Source organism: Chlorocebus sabaeus, chromosome 24, assembly GCF_047675955.1.
Source record: "Chlorocebus sabaeus isolate Y175 chromosome 24, mChlSab1.0.hap1, whole genome shotgun sequence".
In the NCBI taxonomy this organism is placed as follows: domain Eukaryota; kingdom Metazoa; phylum Chordata; class Mammalia; order Primates; family Cercopithecidae; genus Chlorocebus; species Chlorocebus sabaeus.
In genome coordinates, this window is record NC_132927.1 from 56,706,462 (window position 1) to 56,729,983 (window position 23,522).

Genomic DNA, 23,522 nt, shown 5'->3' on the forward strand with positions numbered 1-23,522 from the left:
CAGTTGTTGTACATCTTCTGGGTGGTCCTCTGAACTTTCTTCTTCTTATTATTATTCTCTCCTGCATCACCTTTTTGGAATATCAGGTTCTCATAATCTTAACTCACAAAATTTGAATTTACAAAGTACTTATTTTTGAATCGTCATGCAGCGTAATCCTGCAAAGTAGATCCTTTGTAACACATACATTTTATAGCCTAGAATTCTGAAATACTGATATTTTAATGAGTTTCTTTTTTTTAACTTACTTCCTTTTTTTCTATCCCCACACAACTTTTGCAGTCGGCTCTCCCCTACTAGAGTTTGGAAGACTTTCAACCAATCAGTCATTCAGAAAATAAATATTGGATACCTACTAAGTTCAAGGTATTGTTTGTGCTGTAAGAACACCGCAATGAACAACAATAACAACAATAAATAAACAAAACCTCATCTATACTCATGGAGTTTACAGTCAAGGGGCCAAGAGAGAAAATTAAGACATAAAATGAATGTAAATATATGTTGTGAAATGTGTGAGAAGTGTTACATGCTATATATGGGAAATAAGAAAAGACTGATAATGTGGAGACTAACTGGAAGATAAATACAACTTAAGAATGGGTAGTCAAAGAAAGCCTCTTGGAGAAAAAGGTATTTGAGCCAGTACTTGAATGTCAAGAAGGAGAGAGTGTATCGGAGGTCTAGAAAAGGCAGAGGCATCTGCAAGTGCAAGGCCGTGGGACTGGGAGGAGCTCAGTATGTTTAATGAAAAGAGAAAAAGCCACCTTAGCTGAAGTAAGTGGAAGGGGCTGAGGTCAGATGGTTGTTAGGGCCAGATCACAGAGAAGTTTGCAATGGGAAGTCATGGAAGGTTTTAAGTCAGAAAAGATAACCAATTTATCTTTTTTAAAATGGAGACAGCATCTTACTGTGTTGCCCAGACTGGTCTTGAACTCCTGGGCTTATGCCTGGCTGAACCAACCAATATTTAATGGAATACAAAGAGTTCTAATGCAGTAACATAAAAATCAACAGTAATTTAGTCTTCTGATTAGCCCTACTGTGACATTTATATCCTATATTTGGTTCACAAGCTTTTATCTTGTACCCAATTCACATCTTGTACCCTGACAACTAGTTCATCAGGCATGGTCAGCGAGGAAGGATCCCATGAAGAATATTTTCCAAAATTTCCAAAAATATTGCATGAAGGACAATCTCACTCTCATTTTTTTTCATGCGACATTTTTAAATATGGAATCCTTCCTTAATTTTTTTAACCCTTTCAAAGGCTGGAGTCATACTAACTAAATCCCTATCATTCAGCTCATGTCCAATACCTATTTTCAAGATGCTGCCGTGCTGACTAATTCGACACTGACTGGCAGTGGAATTGTCATGATGTTGCACAACTACCATGTTTCCCTGCGAGGTTGGACATCTTTCTCACCTGTTTAGAGTAGTGTCAAAATACCCACCTCCCCACCCCTCTAACTATCCACCTGAGTGCGCAGGTCAAGGAGCTTGGACTTTTGAGCTGACTCCGTTTTCTTGGTGCCTAACCCTCCTGGTCTGGCTGTCAGGCTGCTCCCTGAGCTCAAAGTTTTCCTCACAAGCATAACCCACACCTACAGGTACAGGCAGATTACCCAGACAGATGACCATTCCAAACTCAGGAATCCCTGATATAAACTGAGTTCCTGATCCACTCGCCTTTTCCAAAGTTTATAACAGTATACATTTAGCATTATCTGAGTAAATGGTTATTAGAACTTTCCACTATTATGACATAGAAGTAATGACTATATTTTAATTATTTTGTTGGATTAAATTTGAACATGCCACAAAATAGTATTTTATTCAATAAATTGTACAGTATTCAAAACAGAAGTGTTCCCTAAATTTAGGAACCTAAGAGCAAATATCAGAGTAGTAATTCAATAACTGTGGCCTCATCAATCAGAGGTGGGGCTCTTTGAGGTCAAGGTTGAGATATTTTGGCAGCAAATGGTATTCAGATGGGTCCACAGATCACAACCTCCTTGACCGTGCTACAGCCAACCTGGATAAAATACTAAAAGTGTGGGGGATGGGACACATGTAATTATGATTCTAGAATGAGCTAAGCAGCCTCATTGCGGTTTGTCTTTTTGGGAGAAAGGAACAACTTACTCATCTTCTGCAACATGGTAAGATGGGAGACTTCTGCAGAATCCAAATGTCTATCAGAAAATATAAGCATCTATTTTTTAATTACCCTCCCACGTCCACCCTCCCTTCCCCATTCATACTTTTGCTGAAGCGACAAGTGTCCTTGACCCATACTAAGGCCACTAATATGGCATTGGTTACAGAAATGCGGACAAAAACTAGCAGGCTAGCAGGACCACTGTTCGTCAAAGTGTGACGAACCCCTTTAGCATCCCATTTTGTGAAGTGGTGCCCAAGTGTCATATGAGACCAACTGAGTCAATCAGAATTTCTGGACATAGATCTAGGAAGGCTATATATGGGGGAGGATAGGGTTCAGGAAATTAACCTTACAGACTCTAACAATCGTAAAGTTTGAGAAGTATTAATAGTGGACACTTTAGCAAAGACAGAGGGAGCCCCAGAGGTGAAGCTGATGTTGGTAGAAGATGGCGAACCTTGGCATAGAAAAAGAATTCAGGTGGCTGGGCATAGTGGCTCAATGCCTGTAATCCCAGCACTTTGGAAGGCCAAGGAGGGCGGATCGCCTGAGGTCAGGAATTTGAGACCAGTCTGACCAACATGGAGAAACCTCATCTCTACTAAAAATACAAAATTAGCCGGGTGTGGTGGCACATGCCTGTAATCCCACCTACTCGGGAAGCTGAGGCCAGAGAAGTGTTTAAACCCAGGAGGCAGAAGTTGTGGTGAGCCAAGGTTGTGCCATTGCACTCTAGCCTGGGCAACAAGAGCAAAACTCCATCTCAAAAAAAAAAAAAAAAAAAAAAAAAAAGAATTCCAGAAGAATTTGGTGTTTGAACTGAGAGGAAAAAATACTAGTACATATCATCTTCTGTTGTGGAAAAGGTCCTTTACTCACACATGCTTCAGAGCCTGAAGGAGTAATGTATAAGTTGCTAGAGACATGGCCCTTGACTTAGGGCCATGACTTAGAGTCACCCTGACCTTGAGGACTGGAGTTAAATTAAATTTGTACCTGCCACAAAAATAGTATTTTATTGAACAAATTATGCAATATTCAAAAGAAAAGTTTTCCCTAAATTTAGGAACCTAAAAGCAAATATCAGAGTCATAAATCAATAGCAGTTGCCTCGTCAATTACAGATGGGTTTCTCTGAGGTCAGGGTTCTCAATAGCAGGGGCCTCATCAATCAAAGATGGGTTTTTTTTTAGTTCAGGGTTCTCTGTTCCCAAGGTTAGAGTGACTGGAGGAGCACAGAAAGAAGGAAGAGAAAGAAGGGTAATCTGATAAAAATGAGATGTGCTCTTCTGTGGCCATAAAATGAATAGCTAAGGGGTGTAGGACGGGCTTACGTGACACCAATGCACAAAACTACACAGAAAGACTCCTGCCATATGATCAGCAAGCACAAAAAAAAAGATACTTTCTCCACTATGGGGAAGGTAAAAACCAGGTAGAATGACTTTGCTCAGCGTAACCATACTGACTAAAATGAAGGATCTATTTGTTTTGAAAGCAGAAACTATAGAGAGGAAATCCATGTATCTACAGCAGTGATAACGCCCATCATATAGATGAGGTGAATGAATGTGAGGATTTTAATTTTTCAGTGTGTATTAATAATTAACCTGCTCATTAGCTTTATTAGACAGAACTAATCCTGCATTGAAGCAGAGCAACTGCAAGGCAAATTATTGAAATAACTGATGAAACTTTCCTTCTTGACTTTAAAAGATGAACTTTGGCAGCTCCAGATATTTATATGTCTAGTATGAGAAAAGAATAGAGTGTTTTTGTGTTGAAGAACTGGAGAGGATGACTGCTTTGATGCATTAAAATAAAGATGGGATTATTTGAGTACGAAAGTAGGGTTTAATTTGGACACTATGAGGAAAACATATTTTAAAAATAGATACTTTATTTTGCATTGATGTAACAAGTCTTCTACCTGGAACATGAGGCCACCACATTGCTGGTCACTACTGTTTTATGCTACATTTGGTATGTGTGTATGAATATATTTATGCAAATTAACATTTTGAAAACTATATTTGACAGGGCTTTAGTCTCTTGAGGTCTTACAGATTTAATAAATTTAATAAATGAATGAATCTATCTTTCAAAAAATCAATACTTGAAATTTTACACAAGGAAATTGAGAAAGAATAAAGTTTGCCAAATATAAAAATAAGTGATATTAAAGATGATTGCATACAATATTTTATCTTACCTTTTCACTCCCACCCCAAACATATTATCAAATACTTTTAAGGCATTATGAACAATGGCCCAGCTCCTTTTCGATTCTGAGATATCTTTGCTGATTTATGCCCTGGAATATTAGAGATAAAAAAAATCAAAATCTCTCTTTGAAAAATGCCTGGCTCCATTGATTTTGTGGAGAGGCTCCTGCTTGTCTGAATTTAATTTAAATGTAGTTCTTTGTTATTGCTTCAAAAGGATGACAGTCATTTCTAACAAGCACAGATTATTCAGAGCATAACCCCAAATGCTGTATTTCAAATAGCAAAATAAAACAAGCTATCCTCTAACCTACTTCACATTTCAGGAAGAGAAGCTGTGTGAAAAGAGAGCTGCAAAAGGACAACTTGACCCAGAGAGAGTCGCCCTCACCAGGGCCCTCCTCCCGGCTTCAGTGGGTCTCTGGATGGGCCAGTTGCACAAATACAAGAAGATCAGGCCAGCATCCTGGAAGTGGGGAGGGGACTTGGTATCACCCTCCTTGGATAGGTGTTTGCCAAGTTCTAGTTAACCCAGTTACAGTAAAGCCATTGTGGACTCTTTAGTGGAGCAAGCCTCAAATCTACATGGCATTCACGATTTTTCGATGGCCCTGGCCACAGCCAGTAACTGCAATTTAGTGGCTTACACATTACCATGAAAGGGGGCGGGCAAAGGCTCAAGAGCAATGGATTTTTACGGCAATAGGAAATAGAACACATTTTGTGCAGTCGCCAACTCCTTTGCATTTCTGAGGATGAAATGCCCCCTAGATCAAAGTGACAAAGTGGTTAGGATATTCACGGGACAGAAGACAAAAGGAGTTCGTTCACTGCCAAAAAAAAAAAAAAGCTTTCTGTTAAGTATTTAGAAGTTTAATAACAGTACTTACATGAGAAGCAGAATGCAAGAGGGCAACTTGCAAGTGTGCACAGTTGCACAGTTAAACAGGAGCTAGTCATTTTCCTTCATACAGGCAGAAAGCTTACCTTCATTCATTCACTCATTCTCCAATATACATTGAGCACCTATTATATGGGACACTGCATTAGGTATTATAAGAAGTACAAATGTCCATAACAAAGCCTCTACTCTTAAGAAGATCGTGGACATTCAGGGAAGCTGATGAAGTATATGCACAAATCAAGGTGTCACACCAGCTATATAGCACTTCCATAGGAGATGGGCAAAAACTGGTTTTGCAATCTTAGCCCAACACAAACCTTAAGAGTGTAAAAGAGGTTACAGAGGCAAGGAAAGACAATTTCTTTGGAGGAATTTGCTAGAATTCTGTGCATTTCACTCTTCACTTACCCCTACTTTGCAATGGAAAAGTTGAGGGCTACTCCCTCCTTACTTCATGCCAAGTGAAAGATGCTTTAAGAGAACCACTTGTGGACCTTAGTCTGTATCTCTTTAGAGTCTGTCGTGGATATGGGTCAGATGCAAGACCTATAATTGAAAAAATCTCCAGGCAAGAAGCTGGATGAAGCTGCTCATAGTGTCCAATTTGAAAGTTGTAGAGACAGCAAACTGTGCTTCCGCTGATAATAAATAAATAAATAAAATTAAAAAAAAAAAAAAAAAAAAAGGACACATACGTGTTTCCTGAATTCTACATGTGGTCCATAGCACATGGGAAATACCTGCCCTAGAGCTGTTGAACAAATAATTTACCCAAGAGGGCTACCTACAGAGACAATAGGTTTAAAAGGAATGGAAAAGGATTAAAGGAATGGAAAATATAGAAGCCTTCTGCCTGTATTTTAAGGAGATCAGCACATTTAATTTGGTAGTTACAGTATATTAAGGTAGAAAGTCTAAATCTCATTCAGCTACATAAATATACAGTGTTATGAGGGAAAGGTTTTTTTGGAGATCACCTAAGACTTCTTAAACACTACTAATGCGTGGCTATATGAAGTCTGGGTCTAAAGAGGTCCCGTCTACAAACCTAAGAAGTCAAATGAAAAGTGCAATTTTAAGTTTTCATCCAAATATTTAGATTTCCAGACTCCAGGATTTTGGAAATTTGGAGATTTTGGAAGTTTGAGAAACTAATTTTTTATCTATATGTCTAAAATATTAAGAGATGACATGAGGAAAAAAATGCAGACTCAGACTTAATCTAAACAGATTTGGTTCTTCACCATGAAAAATCCTTAGAGTGACACCCTTAAAGAGTGATTCCTACAGGGAATTATGTAAGTCTTTTGTCCTCGGCCCGGCATGGTAACTCACACCTGTAATCCCAGCACTTTGGGAGGCAAAGGAGGGCGAATCATTTGAGGTCAGGAGTTTGAGACCAGCCTGGCTAACATGGCGAAACCCCGTCTCTACTAAGAATACAAAAATTAGCTAGGTGTGGCAGTGGCATGCGGTTGTAATCCCAGCTACTTGGGAGGCTGAGGCAGGAGAATTGCTTGAACCCAGGAGGCAGTGGTTGCAGTAAGCCAAGATCGTGACACTGCACTCCAGCCTGGGTGACAGAGCAAGATTTTTTCTCAAAAAAAAAAAAAAAAAAAAAAAAAGAAGTTTTGGTCCTCCTTCTTGGAGTTGCTGAGATGAGATAGAGGAGGGAGCAATTAGGGCACCTTCTCTAGTCTTAGTTCTCCTCCTTAGAATGGAAAGGGGAGGATGTTCAGAGAGCAAAGGCCTAACCCTAGCTCCATATCCCAGCTCTTCTTCTTCTTCACCCTTTAGGAAATTCCCCTCCCCACTGTCTTGCTTCTCTACCCCATTGACTGCTTGGCCAAACAGGCGATGGCCCCAGGAGTCCTCTCCAGGCTGACGCTAAAGTTTGCTGCAGTCCACAGGTAGATAAGGTACAATTCAGAGGTTGTATAGCCTATCCCCCTCTGTCCTGAGACCCAATGAAGTTAAGTGGCCCAAATATCTTAGCATACTGGTCAGAGACAGTGACAGGAGAGTTCTGATCTTCTGCTTCGCCAGCAGAACTCTTTGACTATACTACCTTAAATGGAAGATATATAGGAAGGACCGTGGGGTCACATGTAGCCACAAACACACACACACAGAATAGGTAAACATGGCCCTTCCTCATCCCAGATGGTAGTTTGGGGCCACTGTTTCAAGCAATTTTATTTGGTATTAGACAGTCTCCCCTGTCATCCCCCCACTACACACATAAGTAATTTGGAAGCATCAAAGAAAATTACAGAATCATTTCATATGTTATAAATCTGTACCATGTGTCATGAATCAAACTGATTAAATAAACTGGGAATGTCATGAAAGTCTCATTAACGCTCATGTCATCTCTGCCTAGAAAAAAATCAATCAGTACATTCTAGAAATAAAACATATTTTCTATAATCCCCAATCGTCTGTGATTCTTCGTGTACAAATGTATAAAATTTCTGCAATTACTTGCCCACTCAAGACAAATACATCAGGCAAAGGGCCACGAGATTTTCTGTAGAGGCTTCATCAGAGTTAATTTTGTTCCCTGTGGGGTTCCCATTGCTATGACGGTGCATGAGTCCATGTCTTTCCAGGAACCATTCCGAAATAAGTTTTAAGAGCAGCAAATTCCTTGCTTTGCAATGTTATTATAATCTCACACCAGTGCCTGCAGGCCTTTAGAGAGAGGGTCCTTGCTCTAAAAACAAAACACTGAACAGGACTGACTACTAAAGGAGTCTCCTACACTTGGGGGGTGGAGTGCACTCCTTAACCCATTTATGTCTAGTGTTCCATTATTGCAACGCTAAGCTTGTGGGAGTTACTTATATCCTACTGCTCAAGGTCATCGCCAAGGTCTGATTTTTCACACACAAAAAAATTTGCAACCTCCAGCATAAATGAGTTAATTTGATCACAGAGATTAAACCAAACAGCTCAAACAAAACACCTGGTTCTCTCTCTCTGCCAACTGTTCTTTCAATGGCAAAAAAGCAATTTTTTCCATAACATGAATAATAAAAAAATGTACTAATGAGATTTACGCAATATGGGAAAGAAGGATTATGAATAGGTAATTACACTTTTAGGAGATTTACAGATTTCAACCAGTTAAGCCCTGGGGCATGATTATCTCATTAGTCTTGCACACTGAGAATAAATATAGAATAGAATGGGTGTGACCAGTGAACACTACTTTTTGCCAAAAACTTGTAAAGAACAAGCTGTGGATTCAGAAGGGTATGTACCAAAGGTTACCTAAGTGGATTTCACGCTTATGAAAGGCAAGCGGCTCCTGGCACAGTAAGCTCCCCAGGTCAGAGCCATTTGCATTATCTGCCACGTTGCCAGGCTCCCAAACAAACCACATTGTCTCATCCCTATGCCGGGCTTCCACGTCTCAGAGTACTTCATGTTCTTTCTATTCCACACTGAATCTACTGACCTACCTTTCCCTTGGGCCACCTCTGTGGCTTGTTCCTTTAGCTGACCCTGGAAATAGATTTAATCTCATCTACTTTCACATGAGCAAAGGGATCCTTCATGGCCCCTGGAAGATTAAACCCACTATCTTGGCTTCAATTACATTCCTCCAAAAGAGAGAAAGAGCTAGAAAGAGCACAGGGCACTGCTTGGGAGGAGCACTCATTGAGCAAGAAGAGTGATAAAAGGAGCAGTTGGTCAGGAAGAAGCCTTTCATCAACAATGACTAACATTGAATGGACCCCCACTAAATGCAAGGCTCTGTTCTAAGAGCTTTACCTTTATCAGCTTGTCTAATTCTCTCATCAACCTCATGAGACAGACCCTACTAGAATCCCCATTTGATAGAGTAGGCAATAAAGTACTGAGAAATAAAGTCACTTGTTCCAGATTAGGATGTTGGAGCCAGGATTAGAATGCAGACAGTCCTGCTCAATAATCATAATAAAGCCAATTGAATACTTAATTAGTTCAATTTGTGTTAGTTATGAACCAAGCATTGTGTTATAGAATTATATGTATGATCTCATTTAATCCTTACGACAACGCCATGAAGTTGGTACTATTATGATGTCCATTGATACATTGTTTTTATTTTACCTCCAAAGTTCAAAACTGTTAAGTGATGGAGCCAGGATCCCAACTAGGGTTAGAATAAAGAAATTATTTTTTTCTCCTATTACCAGCTAGTCCCTAGAGATGGAATGAGATGCTTAAAAAGACATGGAATGCCCTACTACGGGAGATGGTCAAGGAGGCACCAGACATTTGTTCAAATGAGATACCCTTTTAAAGTTATTTCTATATTTCCATATAGCTAGGAATACATGCTTTATATTCATTTGCATTGGTTTTCATGTCTTTTCTGTTCCCTTTTCCTACCAGGTTTCTATTTACTCATCCCGAGAGTGCAAACTGCTGGGTTTTCTTTTTCCCTTTTTATTCTCTCTTCATATGTAGATGCCACGTTCAATAATTCCTTCTGCTGCTATTGCTTCTACAGCTGAGAAGTTTGAGATTATGGAAGGCCCTGAAAAACAAGTCTGAATTGTCTTCTTACAAAACAGACATTTCCTGGCTTAGTGTTTTTCTGCCCAGAGCGAGGAACATGTTGTTCAAACTTGTAATGAACTGGGTGCTCCTATAACAGCAGAACTGCCACACCCAAGCATCACATCAGGGGTGTTTTCCTGCTCTTCAGATCTGGATCTATAGGGTAATGTGAGGTTCTGGCATACTTGGAACCTTGTGTTCAGTCATAAATTAAGAAGAAATATATTCCACACTGATGAAAAGTCATTAGATTCTAAATCCATTATTATAATGAAATCAGTTTCTTTATGAGGGATGACATCATAACAAGTAGAGTGATCATTATTACCTAATATTTATTAAGCATTTACTATGTGCCACTCTACTCAGCACTTTACATTTATTTCCTTTAATCCTCACACACAAAAGAAAATCCAAGTATGTACTGAAAGCCATCACCAGGTTACAGATGAGGAAATTGAAACAGGAGGGTTAAATAACTAGTTGAGAGTAACATAGTTGTGTGTGGTGAAACCAGCACTTAGAAACAACCACTGGACTCTAACGAGCCTCTTAACCACTATCCAGCATGGCCTCCCACCATCTCAATATGATCAATTAATACAGCATTGCAAAATACGGTGTCTTAGTCCTTTTGGGCTGCTATTACAAGATACCATAAACTGGGTGCCTTATATACAAAAAATATTTGTTTCTTTTCTTTTTTTTTTTTTTTTTTTGAGACAGAGTTTTGCTCTTGTTGCCCAGGCTGGAGTACAGTGGCATGACCTAAGCTCACAGCAACCTCTGCCTCCCGGGTTCAAGCTATTCTTCTGTCTTAGCCTCCTGAGTAGCTGGGATTACAGGCGACCACCCCCATGCCTGGCTAATTTTTTGTACTTTTAGTAGAGATGGCGGTTTCACCATGTTGGCCAGACTAGTCCTGAACTCCTAACCTGGGTGATCCACCCGCCTCAGCCTCCCAAAATGCTGAGATTACAGGCATGAGCCACTGCGCCCAGCCAACAAATATTTATTTCTTATAGATCTGGAGGCTGGGGAGTCAAAGGTCAAGGCACTGACATATTTGGTGTCTGTTTCCTGGCTCATAGAAGGTGCCTTATTGCTCTGTCCTCACATGGTGGCAGGGTGAACTAGCTCTCTGTGGTGTCTTTTATAAGGGCACTAATTCCATTTAGGAGATCTCGGTCCTTATAATGGAATTACTTCCTACAGGTACTACCTCCCAATGCTATCACCTTAGGGGCCAGGATTTCAACATATGAATCCTGGGAGGACATAAACATTCAGTCCGCTGCCATCTCCAAATGCCATCTGAGGGATCTGAATCCATAGCATGTGTCTTAAAGCCCATCTTTCATAGGAACCTCTTCTCTCCTCATATGCTTGTTTAGTTACAGCTAATTATCCTTGGGAGTACAGTCTGAAGAACTGGAGGCAGGATCTTATTTAAAGTACAAGGGGTCTTGCTTTAGAACACATTGATTTTGTTGTTTTTGTTAGGAGGAGGGAGTTCAATTTTGTTTTATGTCATTGAGGCTAATCTTGTTAAGGTCTTTAGTTTCTGAAACATGGCAAAATTATTATTTTTTAAATTTTAGCCACTTTGTGCATAAAAGTTTTAGGTTTTTTTTATGATACTGACACCCAAAACCATAGAAGTAAAATAACTTTTTAAATATTATATATAAAAAGACAAGAGTATGTTAGATGAAAGTTTATCCATAAAAATTAAGACAGATCCAGCTAAATAAAGATGTATACAATCCAGATACAAGACTGACTTCAAATGAAAATACTATGGAAATACTATCCTAAAATTTCCTTAAAAATGAGTTTTCCCATTACCCTTGTTTCCACACGAAAAAAGATAAGGCCCACATTGTGGAAGTAACTTGTTTAGGATAACATTAGTAATTGGGGCTCGATTTTGTCATCCATTCTCATGCTTGTTACTTCTTCTCCTCTTGCATTTTTTGTTTCCTATTTGGTTTTCTCCCTGACCCTGTTTCCTCGTTCTCTTCACCAAATGGAATTTTTCATTAAAGAGCATGCTGGCTCATTCGGCAAAAGATCTACATTCAAGTTCCACCTCTGTCACAATCTCCCTGTGGAACAAAGCATCTGCCCTGGTGCTCTCTTGCTGTAACTTTGCTCAGCTACCTCTCTGTCTCATTGATCCCCAAACAAGGGCAATGTCTGCACTGCTGATGGATGTACCCTAGAGCACAGGCTGTATCAACAGGGACAACTGACTCTCTCTCTGAATTTCACAATTCGGGAAGCCCTTGTCTCTCAGCCAGTTACTTTTTTAAGCACCTAGAAACCACAGGCAAGTGATGTCACATGTTCTCTCGATAACAAGCCAGAGACAAGATTAAATATTGGTCTTTCTCATGAACATTCAGCCAAAAGTCAAACATTACTTTCCCCCTTTATTATGGCGAAGTAAAATATTTGTGTCATATGTCTCCAGGGCATTTCCTCACTTTAGTCCTTTCTTTACATAGGAACTCCTCAATCTGAACAGATCAATGGTGTTCATCAACCAATGTCACGATTTGAGCAGCCAATACCAGATACTACCCTAGAAACTTCTTTTGCCTTCTTCATATACTGGAGGGGCAGAGGGAACTTCTTTGCAAGTACCAGTGAGGAAGAGTTGGGGGTTTGTGCCTTCTGCAGCCATTGGAAGTCTTCTCATACTCTCTCAGGCAGTGACTGCTTCATCCACATCATGTCCCTAACTGCCACTTGGGATGGTACCTGCCAGCAGTTCTCTGAAACAGGTTCAACTAGTAAAATCAGTTAATTGCCAAGTCCAGATTGTCATGACCTTGATGCTTCCATGTGAAAAAGGTCAAAATCCTGCCACTGAAAAGAGGTGTCAGAAAACACAGGGAGGGGGTTCTGGTGCAATGATTCTGGCAGCAGACAAGTCTTTTGTTCAACAGTTATAGCTTACCTGTCCATGTTATGGATTGGACTGTGTTTGCCCAATATTTATATGTTGAAATCCTAACCCCCAGCACCTCAGAAAGTGACCTAATTTGGATGGGGTTGTTGTAGACGTAATTAGTTCAGATGAGGTCATACGGGAGTAGGATCAGCCCCAATACAATATGACTGGTGTTCTCATAAGAAGACACAGACACAGGCAAAACACCATTGCAAAAGGGAAGGCAGCGGTCAAAGTGACGTTTCTACAGGCCAAGGAATGCCAAAGAGTGCCAGGAACCACCAGAAGGTAGGAGAGAGGCATAGAAGGGATTTCTCCTTTACAGCCCACAAAAGGAACCAGCCCTGCTGACACCTTGATCTTGCACTTCCAGTCTCCAAGACTGTGAGACAATAAATTCATGTCGTTTAACCCACCCAGTCTGTGGTACTTTGTTATGGGAACCCTGGAAAACAAATATAGACCATATTTTCAAAGTTTTGAGATACTTAACATAAAGCTCTAGTGATCTGTATATTCCAGGAACACATTATTAGAATAGAAGAAGGTTTGTATAATTCATAATAGTGACTATTTCTCCTTATTGGGTGACACATTGTTTATCTATACTCAACAAATACCATCAATTGAATCTCTCAAAATAAACTTAAAAAAAAATAATAAAACCTCATTGATAAAATCCTGGGCTTTTCTGCACAATTATTTCCAAAGCAATGTATCATTTCCAAAGTTTACTTAAGACCAGCTCAGGACTTCCATGACTCAACTGGTAAACCTGAGATGCATATTCCTTCCTTCGCCCAACAAGTGTTACTGTGAATACACAGACAGGCACCAGGGATCCAATAGTGGGCAAAGGAGGTAGCCATTGTTTTCACAATGGCTTATGTTTACCAAGGAAGACAGAAAATGATTAATCACTCAAATACATAGAACTATTAACTGTGACAAGTGCAATGAAGAAGTAGCATCATACTTTGCAGACAGTTACTTCCCCTTGGAACTGTGGGCAGGCGTAGCTGGGCATACTCTGTATTCTACAGGTAAAGTTGCAGTACTGTGAGTTTTCTCCCATCAAAAGAAAACACTGAATATTAGATTCAGGCACCAAACTACCCGTCAAAAATAATCATATGAATAAAACATAGGCCCAAAAAGAAGGAGCTGAAAGGGGTAAAGAAGAGAAGCAGAGAGGCAAGTGGGACATGAAGACATAAAGAAATAGGAAACTCAGGAGAAGATGCTGACATCAGGTTTCTGCATTCAGGATTCAAGAACAAGGGAGTGAGGACATGTGCCTAGTGCTGTGGACATGGCAGTGGTGAAGGGCACGTGGTCAGGCATGAGACCCTGTGCAGTTAAAAGGCTCTTGCCCAAAATAAAAGCCTACCTTTGTTTGCAGCTCTGTCCTTTTAAACTGGAACATCACTGTTCAGCATGCTCTTTGCTCTATGCAATTGCAAGCAGTTTAGCCTGCTGCCAAATGACGTAGCTGGTCACCAGAGAAGCTGCCGAATGCCGCTGAGCAGGGAGAAGAAAATCCATTGAATTAGTCCTGAACGTTGCAAAAGAAGCTGCCTCTCTCAGCTACTGTGTTAGGTCACATTATAATTGTCTCTCGGATCACATGCGAGCTTTTTCCACAGGTGGGATAAAGCCAGGGTTCCCAGTGCCAGCATGGCCCCCCAGGCCTCTACAAACTGGTCTGCAGCTGCTGTGTCACTTGCCCTTGGCAGAATTTAACAAGATAAACTGCTTCCTTGGCATTTAGTTTTACACTTAGCATGGGTTATATTTATACTTTTTGCCTATTGGTGATGACCAACTTGGATGACCCACTTTGAGGTCACTCAAACAACCTAGGCATAACTGATTCAAAAATATCTTTAAAACAATAAATACATCACTGTATGAAAACATGAACACTTCTATTTTCTGAAACAACTATTCAGAGAACACCTTTACTGATAGCTAGAGGCTATGTGGATGAGAAAATTATACCAGTGGGGTGGAGAACTCCATCATGAAACAAAAATAAGCTTGCATCCCAAAACAGAATTCTACGACCCTTGATTCAGCCGTGTCTGCTTGAGTTTGCATGATTCAAAACGTAGATGTGGTGGTTGATTTACCTAAGGATGTCAAACCATCCTTAGATAAGTGGATGCATCACTACAATGCCCAGGTGAATAACCTGAGATGAAAGCTAGATATTTTTAATGCTTTTATGTTAAATGGGAAGGCTGAAGCATGTTTAGCACATTTAGCATCATGTGTAAAAGTGAGGAGAAGGAATATGATCTCCAAAGGGTAAAATGTGAACAGAAACAAATTATCTGTAAGAAAAGTGGAATGTCCTGGATGTGGAGGTTGGCGGCTGGTTCTCAGAGCCTGGGCCTGGGACCAGCAGCATCAGCCATACCTGGGAACTATCTAGAAAAACAAATTCTCAGGTCTCACCCCAGACCTGCTGAACCAGAAACTCTCTTGAGGGAGCTCAACAACCCATAGTTTAACAAGCTTTCTAGCGATTCTGATGCACACTCGTGTTTGAAAGCATCTGAATTAGGACACGAAGACCCAAGTACAAGAGAGAGAAAAGCAAGACAGAGCGAACCATCTTCCCCTAAGCAGGATTATGAGGGCAGAACTTCAATGTCTCCAAGGAAAGAAACCGTAATGCTGGAGTCTGTAAATTATTCGAGTCTAACAATCTAAACAATGCTGATAAAGAGATGGAAACTCATTCAAGTAAACTTAAATTGTTTTTCAACTGAATGGGTGACAGACACGTTCCCTGCCCTTGTGACATTTGCAGAATTTCTACAAATTCACTGTCAGCAGCGTTTTCATCCCCAAATTCTTAAGTGACTGAAATCAGCCTTGAGCCCAGGCAGCCTGAAGTTTCTGTGGTCTGGCAAGTGTTTGGTGTGACTCTCTTCACCTGAATCTGAGCATGTTCCCTCTGAATCGTTCACTGAGTGAGAAGAATTTAAAAAGGAGTTATTAAAATACATTCTTTGTGGTTGGAAATTATAATATCCTCTGATTATGGACTGGCTAAGTCAGTACAAGCAAATGAGATGCAGATAAGAAACACACAACGCTTCTACATTGTGTTGTCTTTCTAATTATTGTACATATCTAGAGAAACACCTAGCAGAGATCACCGGTCAAAGAGCACGTTGAAGACATTAAAAATTCAAGAAGAGAAAAACGTAGTAAATAAAATAAGCTTGAGTACAGGGTGAATGGGGTTTTGTCCAACCTAAAGCTAAGTGACAGAGAGATTTCTTCATCCTCCTTACCACCCCAAATATTACAAGCAACTCTGGGATATTAACAAGAAAGAGTTTTACGTGAATGGAAGTTTCCTTTTTCTTTTAAGTTCTTTCATTTAGCGTAGATTAAAATGGCACTGGGTGCTTACAAAAGTGACATCCATTTGCTAGTCCAGTTCCCCCAGGCTAGAAAAGTAAATGGATGTTTTGGCAAAAAGTCGTAACTAACCTTCAAAGTTGGTATACCAGTCATGCTTGAGAAACACTTTATTTAGTCAGTGTTTCCTATTTTGGAAAATGGTACAAGATTACATTTTGAAAAGACTGGGAATATTCTAATAAAATTTCTTTTTTTATATGCCTAACTGGTTTTCAAATATTATTGTGAACCTCACATCTCTCCCACAAATAGACATTTCTAAAGATCCTTCAAAAAAGACAACCAAGGCTGGGCACGGTGGCTCATGCCTGTAATCCTAGCACTTTGGGAGGCGGAGGGGGGTGAATCACGAGGTCAGGAGATCAAGACCATCCTGGCTAACACAGTGAAACCCCATCTCTACTAAAAATACAAAAAATTAGCTGGGCATGGTGGCGGGGGCCTGTAGTCCCAGCTACTCAGGAGGCTGAGGCAGGAGAATGGCGTGAACCTGGGAGGCGGAGCTTGCAGTATGCCAAGATTGCGGCACTGCACTCCAGCCTGGGCGACACAGAGACTCTGTTTTAAAAAAAAAAAAAAAAGACAACCAAAGATGTTAGCTTCAGAGCCATCAGATCAACTTAGATCCAGAATATAGAAATTATTTCACTGAAAAACTAACATTTGCTCAACCAGGCCCAAGAATCTATGAGTCCATATTCAATTTTCTCTGTACATTCTCCTTCCTTCTTCCTTTCTTTCTTCCCTCTTTCCTTCCTTCCTTCCAAGGATGGCAGCCTATGGTCATATATCTGCCAAAATTTTTGAGGGCACTGAAAAGAAATATGCAAAATTAATAATCTAATATTTTCAACCTGTGGCTATAATCCCCTTTTAGTATTGTTCTTATGCTGGCAAAACACAGATAATGCTTTAGATGAGTCTAAATTTTGTAACTTTCCCTACCATCTTATACTCACCACCAAGAACAGACAGAATTGGTTATCACTTGTTTTAAGATAATGCAATTTTACTCTGGGGTGCCATGTCATTTCCACAGATCATCAACCCAAGCTCTAGTGTAGTTCATTCCCCATGCTCTTCAAAGCTATATAATATGGTATGGAAACTAGTTCAGACTTTGCTAGCCTCATAACTGCTACTGATGAGAAGATCTCTAAGAAGCATCAGTCCAGAGGGCTGCTCAAAGGAATTCAAGAATCTGGCTGAAGCTAAATTTCCTTTGGGACTTAAAAAGTTTACCTGTTATGTGAGCTGGCACATAGCCAGCTTTGTTGTGATCTGCAGCAAGTAGCTTTGCATAGGGTTAAGAAAGTCAAATTCCTCAAACAGAGGAGGACCCAGGTACCTAGTGAGTCAAGACTATGTCACACACAAACACAGACATATACAGTCTAGAAACCCCGCATTCCTGTAGCACAGCATGTCTCCACCTCAAAAGCATGGTGCTCTTTTGTTTTGTTCTCTTTCTTTCCCTTTCAGCTAAATGGATTTTGACAGTGATGAGAGCCATGTGGGTGGTTGTCCTTCAGGTTTTGTCAGTTGTATAAAACTGACTTTCCATTGTTCATCTTCTTCTAAATTTGCACTTTTCACTATAGGCATGATGTATGTCAAACCTCATTACAATGAAAACCTTTGAAAGATAGACATTTTCGTAACTCTTAACTATGATTATGGGGTTTTTTTTATTATTTAGGCAATACACAATACAATAGGTTTTCCGTTTAACAAAATTATCTGGACAATCCTTGGGAGTTAATCTAAAAAAAATTGGTAACTATAAGTAAGCACAAATAATTTTAGAAGAAACCAAGTCTTGTCACTGACATTGCACTTATTTTCTCAATATTATCCCAGAAGTTCTGCTTATCAGTTACTGATTTACGTGGAGATACAATATATGGGAATGTTTCCATGTGAACCTCAATTTGCTTTCCTTACCATCTCCTGATTCCATCCCTTATTTAAACAAGTTATTTTACTTGGATAAACTACTTGTTATTCTTGTTTTGTTTTGTATTTACATGAAATGGATAGATTGTCTCTTAATTTCTTTGTCTAATGCGACCCAAATTGATAAAACATTCTTCTGAACTTGAAGATATCTATAGTGTCAAGGGGTTGAGACAAAATTGGCCAACTAACTCCCTGGTGTAAAATGGGGCAGTTGGCCTTTCTGTTCACTAAATTCCTTTCTATACCCTAAAATCTCTGATACTCCTCTGAGAGGATCAAATATTCACATTTTCCAACATATTTCATGAGTTTTTTCTATAAGGTCCAAACTACTCCATTTAATTCTGTTTAAACCAATTGATTTAATTGACTCATTTAACAAATACATATTGAGCATTTGTATGTTCCAGGCATTTTGTTAGATACTGCCCTTAAGAAGTTCATAGTCTATAATTTTACATATTTTATATCTGACATATATTTATGTTTTTAAAAGCTCCATATACTCTTATGTAGCAATTTCTCCATTTCGTTTATGTGTGTTAGTGTAGACATGCTCAACTAGGTCTAACACCCTTGAAACTACAGATATTTTCAAGTTCAAAAGAACGTTTTGTCAATTTTAGACCTATTAGACAAAGAGATTAAGAGACAGTTTCATATAAAAACAAATAAACTGATAATAAAAAATAATTTATCCAAGCACCTTAAGGGAATACTATAGCTATTTTTATTACATTTTTCAGGTAAGGTAGAAATCAGTAATTTAAGTGCCTGACTGTGAGTGAAGATGATTGGAATGAAATCCAAATGAGATTGGAGCAACATATTTTCCTGCAAGTTCTTTCTCACTAATTCTTAACTATATTTGCCTGGAAGTGCTATGTCACAAATCTTTAACCACTACCAATCATTACTTAAATTTGTACAGAAATCTAGTATAAAGTTAGATCAATCAGGCAAATAAATTCAGATTTTATTTCTGATTATATTTTTATCAAATTCTAATAGGCTTCAAAGCCCATTAGCTAGATTTAGAATTCTAATCCAATTCCTGTAAGACCCTATAAAGTGACCTATGAGTTACCAGTATTTCTAAGTATGCTAGACTATTATTTTACCATTGCTTTCCTTACTATATCTTAGAAAACACAAAGCTGTTCATAGGCATAGACATTTTAATTATATCAGATTTAAGAAACACTAGACACATCATCATGCCTCTGAATATCTCCCCAACTGACAGAAAACCATCTTCTGAATTTCTCTATTAAAAAGATACCTTTCTTGGGGTTCGGATGCACAGTTATCAAGAACGGCCTGATTACAATAATGATAGCTATTCTTCGGTGTCTAGGCTGTTTTAGATATTGTGATTCCCTGTATGTATCAAAAACATTCTTATAAAGTATTATCTCTTTTTTTCTAAGATAAAGGAAGTGAAATGAGGGTGGTCACCTAGATGGGATGTGGGGGACCCAGCATTTAAATCCTATGATCTTTCACTGTGGCAGCTTGGGTCACTCTATTCAGCCACCATCAGCTTTCAGTGGTCCATTGTAGAAAATTTTATTAGATTATTCTTCAAGATGTTTGAAAATAATGCCAGAACTATTTTTAATAGTAGAAAAAAAAAACCCAAGTGATACATCTGGGAAATGGGGCATTTCTCAAGATGATAATAACTGAACTTGGTTCTCTAAATAAAGTTATTAGCTAGAAAAAGACACACAAGACTGCAAGATTTGGAGAAAACAAATATAATAATAACAGCTAGCATTCACTGAAAACTTACCATGTGCATCCACTGTTCTAAATGCTACACATATCTTAACTCATTTAAGCCTTTAAAATCAGAGAAATATACCAAATTTGGAGAAATCTCAGGGAAACAAGTAGACAGGAAAATAAGAACATGCCAAACAAACTCTTCCTACTTCAGGGACATTCCTTTGCCTAGACAGATACCTTGAAAAGTGACCCTGTAACTATCTGGACACATCACACTCTTCTAACCAAGAACCAACAATCTTAAATAAAGTATATTACCTATATAAGAAGCAGAGACAAATCCAGGTTTGCTGGGCTTAACAGTTATGCAATTTGGGAATCCCCTCTCTAAGAAAAAGAGTTCAAAATTATGGATGCAAAAGTGGTTGTGAAAATACACAGTGTTTCTAACCGATTGCTAGTATTTCATGTTTTGAATTTTACAAGAACATATGATCACATCAATGCACCTCAAGAGCTCCTTTTGAGACTTGGAAGGGACCCATGCAAGTGAGGAGGCCTAAAGCTTGAGTTTCATTTACTTCACAGTATAGCTGCCTCTATCAACAAACAAGACTGACGTTAATCCATTTAGCATGATGAGGAAAATGAAGTCATCAATGAAGTTGCAAGCTTAGGATATCCTTCACGTTAACCACCAGTAGCCCAACTACTTAACTAAAGAAACTTTGTAATATCTGGACTCAGAAACTGAGATAAATGCCACAACCGATCATCCAACTGGAGACCGAGGTACATGTAATCAGGTTCAAAAGTGACTCTAAAGGTACTTGCCTGGCAGCATGACAAAGTGGCAGAAACACTCCTTATACACTTTCTGAGAAGCCACAGTCACGTCTCCCTCCTAAATGTGTCCAAACACATCAGAGCATTAGACAAACAACTCAGACATTTACCACATTTCCATTCTTGTATATTGACCCAAGGGATAGGGAGGGACAAGACTTGGTGAGACAGAGAGCATCCTGTTACACATAACCCGCCCAAAAGTACAGAATTCATTCCTTGAATTGCTATGACACTCTGGGCCCCTTTGTTTCTCAATAATAAATGGACTCATTTTTCCTTCCACCTTATAAAAATTCCCTTAGAAGGAATTTAAATGCAGTCAGAGAGCATTAAAACATGCTTTAGTGGGTCCACCCATTCATAATGCTACCCTAGAAAAGATAAAGAAAAACGAAATCTAGATATAAGAATCAAAGGGATCCAATGAACAGGATCTTAATAACTTTCATAGAGAATAATCTAATGAAATGAACTAGCATGGTTTTCCTTTCAAAAGCAATCCTGAAATGAAAGAAAAATGTCTTATGTTGGGGTAAACATACATTTTTAGATGGTAGACACAAACTGAATTATTTGCACCCTTAGAATTTTTGAAGGCCAGAGAGATCAAACATTTCCCTGCTGTTTGTTTGATTTGGTCTGAGTTGAAGCCAAGAGATGTGGTGATGGAAGTTTGGAAAAACAATTAAAAAGAAATGTATGCAGTGGTTTTTCTGGGATCCTAATTAACTGGCCCATTTCTAGGTAACATTAGGGAAGTTGTGGGCTGTGATTATTATCTCTTTAAAGTCCTAATTAAAATGTCAAACTGTAAGGTAGAATGTCTTCAAAGCTGCATGTAATTTGATTGTGTTGGCTTATTGGAAAAATGGCCTTGGAAATACAAATAAACCAGCCACTAAAGAGATCCCAGAAGTCCAGGCTTTATTCCAGAAGTATAATCTGTTGAACCAATAGCATTTTATAACTAACCACTCACCAAGTGGTAGACATCCAAATGTCAAAGCCTGTTTCATAACATGGTAACACATAACATGCTGCAGAAGAATGCCTTTCCATTGCATATTTCAGTTTGAAAAGGGTGTTTGGGGTTAGTTCACCTACAAATGCTTATGTGCTTATCACCCAGACTTAAATGTTCTCACTTGGTGAGCTTCAGAAGTTGCCGGCACCCTACCCACTTTCTAAATTAGTCTGCTAGAGTTTTGTAACTCTAAAAGAATCCCTGCATACTGTGGCAGACTTCTGTTACTCTGAAGTATCAAAATCTCAGCAGAATGAATTCCCTATCACATCTGTGCATGGCTATTAGAGAAGCTGCCCCTCACTTATAAAACTCAGGCAGATATGACACTTGGAGATGTTAGTAACAACAAAAAAAAGCCGATCAAAAACTGGCTTAAACAACAAAGACACTGGCTGTCATATAGCAAGTACAGCAGTGAATACAATATCTCAATAACATCAAATGACCTACTTTCTTTCAATTTTTCCACAATGCCATTCTCAGACAGTCAGCTGCTCCTCTCATCATCACACCGTGGTTACATCAGTTCTAGGCATCGTCTCCTCATAACCATTTTGAAAGGGAGGAAAACAGGAATGTTGCCTCCCATGCATGTCCTTTTATCCTTTCCTAGAAACCCTTCAGCACACTTGCCACCACACTTCATTCTCCATACTTGTATCACATGCCCATGCCTAAACCAAACATGTTCTTTCAATGGCAATACTGTGACTAGAGAGCTAATCAAGACTCATCTCCACTCCCACGGCTAAGGAGGGATTCAGTCTCCCCTGACGTACATGCATCCCATACTGATATTTAAAAACAAATTATAAGTGCATTTGTAAGAAAAAAACAGAAGAAACACTGGGTAGGACACCAAGAGTGCCCACTCCAGTAAGTGGTAAATCTACTGCATCACTGTCAGTAGGTTCCAAGCATGGGCAGATTTGTATTGGCACATTGATCACAGTCTCTCTTCTATCTCCACTCATGGCCACATGTTTATAAAATACCTAGTCAAGGCCTTTGGCCATGAATAAGAGAAAAAATTATTTCCACCTTGAAGTTCCTTTATTCATTCACTTGTTTATTCACAAATACAGATTGAGCAGGCCCTGTACTAGACATAACAAGAAGCAAGACATGATCTGTAATAGGAGTCAGCTTATAGTCGAGTGGAGAGAATACATAAAGACAAATGGGCAGTGTCACATTCCCTTTGATGGGGAATGTACAGTACGCTAAAGTACTTTAATAGTAAAGTATCATAAGTGCTTTGATAGCAAAAGTCCTGGGGAACAATATAGATGCACATAGATGTACTTTATCCAGTCTCCTAGATGAAGAGATCACTGAGGTAAGAAACCAAGATATAAGGGTGAGTTTTAAGTAGAAAGACTTAAAAGAAGACTAAAGGAACCCTCCAACCTTGGTGCTTCTCGAATTAACTTTGACTAATTTAGTTAACTTCTCAAGAATACCTATACTGCTAAAACAGGAATTCTTAAATCGGAGTACATGAATATAATTCAGAAGATGAGTAAACTTAAAGAATAAAAAAAAAAATCCTTGTTTTATTAACACTTAACTGAAATTTAAGATTTTTTTCAATAATAAAAATATTGGCAAATAATCAATCTGTATTCTATAGGGTCCCAGACTTAGGATTTTACTTATACCAGACTTGTGATTTTTCAAATTTACAATGGTGCGAAAGC

At 39.0% G+C, this 23,522-nt stretch overlaps 1 protein-coding gene across 1 annotated transcript in view; it reads right to left on the bottom strand.

The window, feature by feature from the left end:
- DIO2 (iodothyronine deiodinase 2) overlaps positions 1–14,333 on the bottom strand; it is a 186,363-nt gene extending 172,030 nt beyond the window's left edge. The window contains exon 1 of the mRNA XM_037984328.2: positions 14,206–14,333. The gene's annotated coding sequence lies outside the window, so the exon portion shown is untranslated. The remainder of the gene's footprint in view (positions 1–14,205) is intronic.
- Positions 14,334–23,522: the final 9,189 nt, after the last annotated feature.